Source organism: Oncorhynchus keta, unplaced genomic scaffold (assembly GCF_023373465.1).
Source record: "Oncorhynchus keta strain PuntledgeMale-10-30-2019 unplaced genomic scaffold, Oket_V2 Un_contig_1895_pilon_pilon, whole genome shotgun sequence".
Lineage (NCBI taxonomy): Eukaryota > Metazoa > Chordata > Actinopteri > Salmoniformes > Salmonidae > Oncorhynchus > Oncorhynchus keta.
The window spans coordinates 55,001-69,177 of NW_026281205.1; the positions used below are offsets into that span (position 1 = coordinate 55,001).

General features: G+C 36.3%; 1 pseudogene; it reads right to left on the reverse strand.

Annotated features, from left to right (window-relative positions):
- The window catches only part of LOC127920323 (unconventional myosin-XV-like), a 56,388-nt pseudogene extending 45,376 nt beyond the window's left edge, over positions 1 to 11,012 (reverse strand).
- Between the last annotated feature and the right edge of the window lie 3,165 nt (positions 11,013 to 14,177).

The window sequence follows — 14,177 nt, forward strand, 5'->3', positions numbered from 1 at the left end:
GACCAGAGGATAGAGGTTATAGACCAGAGGATAGAGATTATAGATAGAGGTTATAGACCAGAGGATAGAGGTTATAGACCAGAGGATAGAGGTTATAGATAGAGGTTATAGACCAGAGGATAGAGGTTATAGATAGAGGTTATAGACCAGAGGATAGAGGTTATAGACCAGAGGATATAGGTTATAGACCAGAGGATAGAGGTTATAGACCAGAGAATAGAGGTTATAGATAGAGGTTATAGACCAGATGATAGAGGTTATAGATAGAGGTTATAGACCAGAGGATAGAGGTTATAGACCAGAGGATAGAGGTTATAGACCAGAGGATAGAGGTTATAGATAGAGGTTATAGACCAGAGGATAGAGGTTATAGACAGAGGTTATAGACCAGAGGATAGAGGTTATAGACCAGAGGATAGAGATTATAGACCAGAGGATAGAGGTTATAGACCAGAGGATAGAGGTTATAGATAGAGGTTATAGACCAGAGAATAGAGGTTATAGACCAGAGGATATAGGTTATAGACCAGAGGATAGAGGTTATAGACCAGAGAATAGAGGTTATAGATAGAGGTTATAGACCAGATGATAGAGGTTATAGATAGAGGTTATAGACCAGAGGATAGAGGTTATAGACCAGAGGATAGAGGTTATAGACCAGAGGATAGAGGTTATAGACCAGAGGATAGAGGTTATAGATAGAGGTTATAGACCAGAGGATAGAGGTTATAGACCAGAGGATAGAGGTTATAGATAGAGGTTATAGACCAGAGGATAGAGGTTATAGACCAGAGGATAGAGGTTATAGATAGAGGTTATAGACCAGAGGATAGAGGTTATAGACCAGAGGATAGAGGTTATAGACCAGAGGATAGAGGTTATAGACCAGAGGATAGATAGAGGTTATAGACCAGAGAATAGAGGTTATAGACCAGAGGATAGAGGTTATAGACCAGAGGATAGAGGTTATAGACCAGAGGATAGAGGTTATAGACCAGAGGATAGAGGTTATAGATAGAGGTTATAGATAGAGGTTATAGACCAGAGGATAGAGGTTATCGACCAGAGGATAGAGGTTATAGACCAGAGGTTAGAGGTTATAGACCAGAGGATAGAGGTTATAGACCAGAGGATAGAGTTATTGATCATACTCACTGTTCCAGATAGATCTATATATACCAGATCATACTCACTGTTCCAGATAGATCTATATATACCAGATCATACTCACTGTTCCAGATAGATCTATATATACCAGATCATACTCACTGTTCCAGATAGATCTATATATACCAGATCATACTCACTGATCCAGATAGATCTATATATACCAGATCATACTCACTGTTCCAGATAGATCTATATATACCAGATCATACTCACTCCTCCAGATAGATCTATATATACCAGATCATACTCACTGATCCAGATAGATCTATATATACCAGATCATACTCACTCCTCCAGATAGATCTCCACATATTTCCCGAAGCGACTGGAGTTGTCGTTGCGAACTGTTTTGGCATTTCCAAAGGATTCTAGAAGAGGGGCTGCCTCAAGAATCTGGCAACGTATTCAGAGATAAAACATCAGAATGAAAATATCATCATGTAGAACAAGTCCAGTGTAGCTAGCTACTCTACAGAACACAGCAGGTAGAACATGCAGACAGTGTAGCTAGCTAATCTACAGAACACAGCAGGTAGAACATGCAGACAGTGTAGCTAGCTAATCTACAGAACACAGCAGGTAGAACATGCAGACAGTGTAGCTAGCTACTCTACAGAACACAGCAGGTAGAACATGTAGACAGCTAGCTACTCTACAGAACACAGCAGGTAGAACATGTAGACAGCTAGCTACTCTACAGAACACAGCAGGTAGAACATGTAGACAGCTAGCTACTCTACAGAACACAGCAGGTAGAACATGTAGACAGCTAGCTACTCTACAGAACACAGCAGGCAGAACATGCAGACAGCTAGCTACTCTACAGAACACAGCAGAACAGTCACAACAGTAAACAGAGACACAGTGTGAACAGTCACAACAGCAGAGCGCAGAGACAGTCTGAACAGTCACAACAGTAAACAGAGACACAGTATATGATAGTATAGTAATAGAATGGAATGATATTATGGTAATAGAATGGAATGATAGTATGGTAATATAATGGAATGATAGTATGGTAATATAATGGAATGATAGTATGGTAATATAATGGAATGATAGTATGGTAATAGAATGGAATGATAGTATGGTAATATAATGGAATGATAGTACGGTAATAGAATGGAATGATAGTATGGTAATAGAATGGAATATGATAGTATGGTAATAGAATGGAATGATAGTATGGTAATAGAATGGAATGATAGTATGGTAATAGAATGGAATGATAGTATGGTAATAGAATGGAATGATAGTATGGTAATAGAATGGAATGATAGTATGGTAATAGAATGGAATGATAGTATGGTAATAGAATGGAATGATAGTATGGTAATAGAATGGAATGATAGTATGGTAATATAATGGAATGATAGTATGGTAATATAATGGAATATGATAGTATGGTAATATAATGGAATGATAGTATGGTAATAGAATGGAATGATAGTATGGTAATAGAATGGAATGATAGTATGGTAATATAATGGAATATGATAGTATGGTAATATAATGGAATGATAGTATGGTAATAGAATGGAATGATAGTATGGTAATAGAATGGAATGATAGTATGGTAATAGAATGGAATGATAGTATGGTAATAGAATGGAATGATAGTATGGTAATAGAATGGAATGATAGTATGGTAATAGAATGGAATGATAGTATGGTAATAGAATGGAATGATAGTATGGTAATAGAATGGAATATGATAGTATGGTAATAGAATGGAATGATAGTATGGTAATAGAATGGAATGATAGTATGGTAATAGAATGGAATGATAGTATGGTAATAGAATGGAATATGATAGTATGGTAATATAATGGAATGATAGTATGGTAATAGAATGGAATGATAGTATGGTAATAGAATGGAATGATAGTATGGTAATAGAATGGAATATGATAGTATGGTAATAGAATGGAATGATAGTATGGTAATAGAATGGAATGATAGTATGGTAATAGAATGGAATGATAGTATGGTAATAGAATGGAATGATAGTATGGTAATAGAATGGAATGATAGTATGGTAATAGAATGGAATGATAGTATGGTAATAGAATGGAATGATAGTATGGTAATAGAATGGAATGATAGTATGGTAATAGAATGGAATGATAGTATGGTAATAGAATGGAATGATAGTATGGTAATAGAATGGAATATGATAGTATGGTAATAGAATGGAATGATAGTATGGTAATATAATGGAATGATAGTATGGTAATATAATGGAATATGATAGTATGGTAATAGAATGGAATGATAGTATGGTAATAGAATGGAATGATAGTATGGTAATAGAATGGAATGATAGTATGGTAATAGAATGGAATATGATAGTATGGTAATAGAATGGAATGATAGTATGGTAATATAATGGAATGATAGTATGGTAATATAATGGAATGATAGTATGGTAGTATAATGGAATGATAGTATGGTAATAGTATGGAATATGATAGTACGGTAATAGAATGGAATATGATAGTATGGTAATATAATGGAATGATAGTATGGTAATAGAATGGAATGATAGTATGGTAATAGAATGGAATGATAGTATGGTAATAGAATGGAATATGATAGTATGGTAATAGAATGGAATGATAGTATGGTAATAGAATGGAATGATAGTATGGTAATAGAATGGAATGATAGTATGGTAATAGAATGGAATGATAGTATGGTAATAGAATGGAATGATAGTATGGTAATAGAATGGAATGATAGTATGGTAATAGAATGGAATGATAGTATGGTAATAGAATGGAATGATAGTATGGTAATAGAATGGAATGATAGTATGGTAATAGAATGGAATGATAGTATGGTAATAGAATGGAATATGATAGTATGGTAATAGAATGGAATGATAGTATGGTAATAGAATGGAATGATAGTATGGTAATAGAATGGAATGATAGTATGGTAATAGAATGGAATGATAGTATGGTAATAGAATGGAATGATAGTATGGTAATATAATGGAATGATAGTATGGTAATAGAATGGAATGATAGTATGGTAATAGAATGGAATATAATAGTATGGTAATAGAATGGAATGATAGTATGGTAATAGAATGGAATGATAGTATGGTAATAGAATGGAATGATAGTATGGTAATAGAATGGAATGATAGTATGGTAATAGAATGGAATGATAGTATGGTAATAGAATGGAATGATAGTATGGTAATAGAATGGAATGATAGTATGGTAATAGAATGGAATGATAGTATGGTAATATAATGGAATGATAGTACGGTAATAGAATGGAATATGATAGTATGGTAATAGAATGGAATGATAGTATGGTAATAGAATGGAATATGATAGTATGGTAATAGAATGGAATATGATAGTATGGTAATAGAATGGAATATAATAGTATGGTAATAGAATGGAATATAATAGTATGGTAATAGAATGGAATATAATAGTATGGTAATAGAATGGAATGATAGTATGGTAATATAATGGAATGATAGTATGGTAATAGAATGGAATATAATAGTATGGTAATAGAATGGAATATAATAGTATGGTAATAGAATGGAATATAATAGTATGGTAATAGAATGGAATGATAGTATGGTAATAGAATGGAATGATAGTACGGTAATAGAATGGAATATGATAGTATGGTAATAGAATGGAATATGATAGTATGGTAATATAATGGAATGATAGTATGGTAATAGAATGGAATGATAGTATGGTAATATAATGGAAATGATAGTATGGTAATATAATGGAAATGATAGTATGGTAATAGAATGGAATGATAGTATGGTAATAGAATGGAATGATAGTATGGTAATAGAATGGAATGATAGTATGGTAATAGAATGGAATGATAGTATGGTAATATAATGGAATATGATAGTATGGTAATAGAATGGAATATGATAGTATGGTAATAGAATGGAATGATAGTATGGTAATATAATGGAATGATAGTATGGTAATATAATGGAATGATAGTATGGTAATATAATGGAATGATAGTATGGTAATATAATGGAATGATAGTATGGTAATATAATGGAATGATAGTATGGTAATAGAATGGAATATGATAGTATGGTAATAGAATGGAATATGATAGTATGGTAATATAATGGAATGATAGTATGGTAATAGAATGGAATGATAGTATGGTAATAGAAGGGAATATGATAGTATGGTAATATAATGGAATGATAGTATGGTAATAGAATGGAATGATAGTATGGTAATAGAATGGAATGATAGTATGGTAATAGAATGGAATGATAGTATGGTAATAGAATGGAATGATAGTATGGTAATAGAATGGAATGATAGTATGGTAATAGAATGGAATGATAGTATGGTAATAGAATGGAATGATAGTATGGTAATAGAATGGAATGACAGTATGGTAATAGAATGGAATGATAGTATGGTAATAGAATGGAATATGATAGTATGCTAATAGAATGGAATGATAGTATGGTAATAGAATGGAATGATAGTATGGTAATATAATGGAATGATAGTATGGTAATAGAATGGAATGATAGTATGGTAATAGAATGGAATGATATTATGGTAATAGAATGGAATATGATAGTATGGTAATAGAATGGAATGATAGTATGGTAATAGAATGGAATGATAGTATGGTAATAGAATGGAATGATAGTATGGTAATAGAATGGAATTATAGTATGGTAATAGAATGGAATGATAGTATGGTAATAGAATGGAATGATAGTATGGTAATAGAATGGAATATGATAGTATGGTAATATAATGGAATGATAGTATGGTAATAGAATGGAATGATAGTATGGTAATATAATGGAATGATAGTATGGTAATAGAATGGAATGATAGTATGGTAATAGAATGGAATGATAGTATGGTAATAGAATGGAATGATAGTATGGTAATAGAATGGAATGATAGTATGGTAATAGAATGGAATGATAGTATGGTAATAGAATGGAATGATAGTATGGTAATAGAATGGAATGATAGTATGGTAATAGAATGGAATATGATAGTATGGTAATATAATGGAATGATAGTATGGTAATATAATGGAATATGATAGTATGGTAATATAATGGAATGATAGTATGGTAATAGAATGGAATGATAGTATGGTAATAGAATGGAATGATAGTATGGTAATAGAATGGAATGATAGTATGGTAATAGAATGGAATGATAGTATGGTAATAGAATGGAATGATAGTATGGTAATAGAATGGAATGATAGTATGGTAATAGAATGGAATGATAGTATGGTAATAGAATGGAATGATAGTATGGTAATAGAATGGAATGATAGTATGGTAATAGAATGGAATGATAGTATGGTAATAGAATGGAATGATAGTATGGTAATAGAATGGAATGATAGTATGGTAATATAATGGAATGATAGTATGGTAATAGAATGGAATGATAGTATGGTAATAGAATGGAATGATAGTATGGTAATAGAATGGAATGATAGTATGGTAATAGAATGGAATGATAGTATGGTAATAGAATGGAATGATAGTATGGTAATATAATGGAATGATAGTACGGTAATAGAATGGAATGATAGTATGGTAATAGAATGGAATGATAGTATGGTAATAGAATGGAATGATAGTATGGTAATAGAATGGAATGATAGTATGGTAATAGAATGGAATGATAGTATGGTAATAGAATGGAATATGATAGTATGGTAATAGAATGGAATGATAGTATGGTAATATAATGGAATGATAGTATGGTAATAGAATGGAATGATAGTATGGTAATAGAATGGAATGATAGTATGGTAATAGAATGGAATGATAGTATGGTAATATAATGGAATGATAGTATGGTAATAGAATGGAATATGATAGTATGGTAATAGAATGGAATATGATAGTACGGTAATAGAATGGAATATGATAGTATGGTAATTGAGACACAAACCAAGCTTTACTGAACACTGACAGACAGAGAGGCATGCAGAAACCAACTACCTTAATCTGAGCAGCACAGAGACACAGGGAGTCAGACACAGGAAGACAAGGTTAGGATACAGAAGTGTGTGTGAGAGTGTGTGTGTGTTTACCTGTTGTGTAATGTTGTGTTTGTGGTGTATTGCTGCTAGGTAACGCAGCAGCAGTTTAGTGGCCTCAGTCTTCCCTGATCCACTCTCCCCACTGAAACACACACAGAACTTAATGTCAATATAAACACTAACACAGCACCAACACACAGGTCACTACTGGAGCTGAAGTTAGTGCTGAGTACAAACTAAACAAGACGCATGCTTTTTTTCCGTGAAGAAGTTGGTCAAGGTTGGTTTCTTTTACAGAAACAAAGCATGTCTGACTTTTGTTAATAGGAAGGACATTGTCCAGGACACTTTTATGTCTATTTTAGATTCTGGGGATATTATCTATATGCACGCAGCACTATACTTAAACCCCTAGATGCTGTTTTCCACTGTGCCCTTAGGTTTATTGCCGGTGATGGTTCTAGAACTCACCATTGCTCCCTTAGGTTTATTACGGTGATGGTTCTAGAACTCACCATTGTTCCCTTAGGTTTATTACCGGTGATGGTTCTAGAACTCACCATTGTTCCCTTAGGTTTATTACCGGTGATGGTTCTAGAACTCACCATTGTTCCCTTAGGTTTATTACCGGTGATGGTTCTAGAACTCACCATTGTTCCCTTAGGTTTATTACCGGTGATGGTTCTAGAACTCACCATTGTTCCCTTAGGTTTATTACGGTGATGGTTCTAGAACTCACCATTGTTCCCTTAGGTTTATTACCGGTGATGGTTCTAGAACTCACCATTGTTCCCTTAGGTTTATTACTGGTGATGGTTCTAGAACTCACCATTGTTCCCTTAGGTTTATTACTGGTGATGGTTCTAGAACTCACCATTGTTCCCTTAGGTTTATTACCGGTGATGGTTCTAGAACTCACCATTGTTCCCTTAGGTTTATTACCGGTGATGGTTCTAGAACTCACCATTGTTCCCTTAGGTTTATTACCGGTGATGGTTCTAGAACTCACCATTGTTCCCTTAGGTTTATTACCGGTGATGGTTCTAGAACTCACCATTGTTCCCTTAGGTTTATTACCGGTGATGGTTCTAGAACTCACCATTGTGTTTTGTATTCAAAAGTGGGTTGGGCCTCTTTGTATGTAAGGAAAGAGCAGCATTCTCTTGTGTTTATTTACAAATCATTCAGGCAGAAACTTCCTATGTATCTATCATCATTATTTCAGACTTCCAAATGACCAACCCTGGTCTCAAGCTTAGATAACACTGGAGGCCCCTTCGGTCTCCACAGAGTTGGGTAATGCTAATTTTAGTGTTTTGGGGCCCTTTATGGGGGAACAAGTTACAGAGCTGTCTGAGATGTTCTGGTCCTCCTGGGTCGTTCAGATAAACCTGTCTGTTTCATTTTATTTGGTATGCGTTGGATGTGTTTCTGCAGGGCTCATCTGGAAAAGATACCCTCAGGTCTCAGAATGACTTCCCTGTCAAAATTAAGGCCAAAAAACAACAAGCCTTCCCTTCCCTCCGCGGCCAACAGCTTTACCACTAAACACCATCATTATGATCCAGTCCAGAGTAGACCTGTGTACTCGGTGTAGGGTGATGGTACAAGCCTTTCCTTCCCTCCAACAGCTTTACCACTAAACACCATCATTATGATCCAGTCCAGAGTAGACCTGTGTACTCGGTGTAGGGTGATGGTACAAGCCTTTCCTTCCCTCCAACAGCTTTACCACTAAACACCATCATTATGATCCAGTCCAGAGTAGACCTGTGTGCTCGGTGTAGGGTGACGGTACAAGCCTTTCCTTCCCTCCAACAGCTTTACCACTAAACACCATCATTATGATCCAGTCCAGAGTAGACCTGTGTTCTCGGTGTAGGGTGATGGTACAAGCCTTTCCTTCCCTCCAACAGCTTTACCACTAAACACCATCATTATGATCCAGTTCAGAGTAGACCTGTGTTCTCGGTGTAGGGTGATGGTACAAGCCTTTCCTTCCCTCCAACAGCTTTACCACTAAACACCATCATTATGATCCAGTCCAGAGTAGACCTGTGTGCTCGGTGTAGGGTGATGGTACAAGCCTTTCCTTCCCTCCAACAGCTTTACCACTAAACACCATCATTATGATCCAGTTCAGAGTAGACCTGTGTGCTCGGTGTAGGGTGATGGTACAAGCCTTTCCTTCCCTCCAACAGCTTTACCACTAAACACCATCATTATGATCCAGTCCAGAGTAGACCTGTGTGCTCGGTGTAGGGTGATGGTACAAGCCTTTCCTTCCCTCCAACAGCTTTACCACTAAACACCATCATTATGATCCAGTTCAGAGTAGACCTGTGTACTCGGTGTAGGGTGACGGTACAAGCCTTTCCTTCCCTCCAACAGCTTTACCACTAAACACCATCATTATGATCCAGTTCAGAGTAGACCTGTGTGCTCGGTGTAGGGTGATGGTACAAGCCTTTCCTTCCCTCCAACAGCTTTACCACTAAACACCATCATTATGATCCAGTCCAGAGTAGACCTGTGTACTCGGTGTAGGGTGACGGTACAAGCCTTTCCTTCCCTCCAACAGCTTTACCACTAAACACCATCATTATGATCCAGTTCAGAGTAGACCTGTGTGCTCGGTGTAGGGGGTGACGGTACCGGGGAGGTTTCAGTTAACCAGAGACGGAGAGCTGAAACAGTAACGCTGGAATGTGCTCACTGGGCCAACTTCACACTCCCTCTGAGACATGATATGATACCGGCCCAGACATGGCTGGTCTTTCCTTACAGATGTCTCCGTCAGAACACAGCTAGAGTGTCCCAGATGGGGGGGTCGTCAGGACACAGCTAGAGTGTCCCAGATGGGGGGGGGGGTCGTCAGAACACAGCTAGAGTGTCCCAGATGGGGGGGCAGGTCGTCAGAACACAGCTAGAGTGTCCCAGATATATAAAATATATCAGATGGGGGGGCAGGTCGTCAGAACACAGCTAGAGTGTCCCAGATGGGGGCAGGTCGTCAGAACACAGCTAGAGTGTCCCAGATGGGGGGGGGCAGTCGTCAGAACACAGCTAGAGTGTCCCAGATGGGGGGGTCGTCAGAACACAGCTAGAGTGTCCCAGATGGGGGGCAGGTCGTCAGAACACAGCTAGAGTGTCCCAGATGGGGGGGTCGTCAGGACACAGCTAGAGGCTAGAGTGTCCCAGATGGGGGGTCGTCAGAACACAGCTAGAGTGTCCCAGATGGGGGGTCGTCAGAACACAGCTAGAGTGTCCCAGATGGGGGGGGGTCGTCAGAACACAGCTAGAGTGTCCCAGATGGGGGGGGGGTCGTCAGAACACAGCTAGAGTGTCCCAGATGGGGGGGGTCGTCAGGACACAGCTAGAGTGTCCCAGATGGGGGGGCAGGTCGTCAGAACACAGCTAGAGTGTCCCAGATATATAAAAATATATCAGATGGAGGGGGGCAGGTCGTCAGAACACAGCTAGAGTGTCCCAGATGGGGGGAACACAGGTCGTCAGAACACAGCTAGAGTGTCCCAGATGTCAGAACACAGGGGGGCAGGTCGTCAGAACACAGCTAGAGTGTCCCAGATGGGGGTCGTCAGGACACAGCTAGAGTGTCCCAGACAGCAGGTGTCTTCCCATCTGGGTCCCCAGGACAAAGTTTAGGAAACGCTGGGCTAGAGCGTATCAGGAGGAAGCAGTTGTGAAGTTACCTGATTATAATAACCTGGTTCTGTTTGGCATCCATCATGTTGGTGTAGGAGACGTTTGCTATGGCAAACAGGTGTCTGAGGAGGACCACAGAATGGACACAGAGATAAAACATTAGCATGAATAACACATCATTTAGCACACAATACACCAATAATACACACAATACACCAATAATACACACAATACACAAATAATACACACAATACACCAATAATACACACAATACACCAATAATACACACAGTACACCAATAATACACACAATACACCAATAATACACACAATACACCAATAACACACCAATACCAATAACACACAATACACCAATAACACACACAATACACCAATAATACACACAATACACCAATAACACACAATACACCAATAACACACACAATACACCAATAATACACACAATACACCAATAATACACAATACACCAATAACACACCAATAACACACAATACACCAATAACACACACAATACACCAATAATACACACAATACACCAATAATACACACAATACACCAATAATACACACAATACACCAATAATACACAATACACCAATAACACACCAATAACACACAATACACCAATAACACACACAATACACCAATAATACACACAATACACCAATAATACACAATACACCAATAACACACCAATAACACACAATACACCAATAACACACACAATACACCAATAATACACAATACACCAATAATACACACAGTACACCAATAACACACCAATAACACACAATACACCAATAATACACACAATACACCAATAATACACAATACACCAATAATACACACAATACACCAATAATACACAATACACCAATAATACACACAATACACCAATAATACACAATACACCAATAATACACACAATACACCAATAACACACAATACACCAATAATACGCCAATAACACACAGTACACCAATAATACACACAATACACCAATAATACGCCAATAACACACAGTACACCAATAATACACACAATACACCAATAACACACAATACACCAATAATACGCAAATAACACACAGTACACCAATAATACACACAATACACCAATAATACACCAATAACCAATAACACACAGTACATCAATAATACACACAATACACCAATAATACACATTATACACCAATAATACACACTATACACCAATAATACACACAGTACACCAATAACACACACAATACACCAATAACACACAATACACCAATAAAATAATACACACAATACACCAATAATACCACACAATACACGAATAATACACACAATACACCAATAACACACACAATACCAATAATACACACAATACACCAATAATACACAACCAATAATACACACAGTACACCAATAATACACACAGTACACCAATAATACACACAAAACACCAATAATACACACAATACACCAATAATACACAATACACCAATAACACCAATAACACACAACACACCAATAATACACAATACACCAATAATATACAATACACCCAATAATACACACAATACACACAATAATACACAATACACCAATAATGCACAATACACCAATAACACACACAGTACACCAATAATACCAATAACACACATTACACCAATAACACACACAATACACCAATAATACACACAATACACCAATAATACACACAATACACCAATAACACACACAATACACCAATAACACACCATCCACCAACAATACACACAATACACCAATAACACACAGTACACCAATAATACACACAATACACCAATAATACACACAATACACCAATAATACACACAATACACCAATAATACACACAATACACCAATAACACACACAATACACCAATAACACACAATACACCAATAACACACAGTACACCAATAACACACAATACACCAATAATACACACAATACACCAATAATACACACAATACACCAATAATACACACAATACACCAATAATACACCAATACACCAATAATACACACAATACACCAATAACACCAATAACACACAATACACGAATTAGACACACAATACACCAATATTACACAATACACCAATAACACACAATACACCAATAATACACACAATACACCAATAATACACAATACACCAATAAAACACAATACACCAATAACACACAATACACCAATAACACACACAGTACACCAATAACACACAATACACCAATAATACACACAATACACCAATAATACACACAATACACCAATAAAACACAATACACCAATAATACACACAATACACCAATAAAACACAATACACCAATAACACACCATACACCAATAACACACACAATACACCAATAACACACAATACACCAATAATACACACAATACACCAATAATACACACAATACACCAATAACACACACAATACACCAATAACACACCATCCACCAACAATACACACAATACACCAATAACACACAGTACACCAATAATACACACAATACACCAACAATACACACAATACACCAATAATACACACAGTACACCAATAATACACACAATACACCAATAATACACAATACACCAATAACACACAATACACCAATAACACACAGTACACCAATAACACACAATACACCAATAATACACACAATACACCAATAATACACACAATACACCAATAATACACACAATACACCAATAATACACCAATACACCAATAATACACACAATACACCAATAACACCAATAACACACAATACACGAATTAGACACACAATACACCAATATTACACAATACACCAATAACACACAATACACCAATAATACACACAATACACCAATAATACACACAATACACCAATAAAACACAATACACCAATAACACACAATACACCAATAACACACACAGTACACCAATAACACACAATACACCAATAATACACACAATACACCAATAATACACACAATACACCAATAAAACACAATACACCAATAACACACCATACACCAATAACACACACAATACACCAATAACACACAATACACCAATAATACACACAATACACCAATAACACACACAATACACCAATAATACACACAATACACCAATAACACCAATAACACACACAATAATACACACAATACACCAATAACACCACAATAACACACACAATAACACACAATACCAATAACACAGTACAATAACACACAATACATCAATAATACACAATACACCAATAATACACA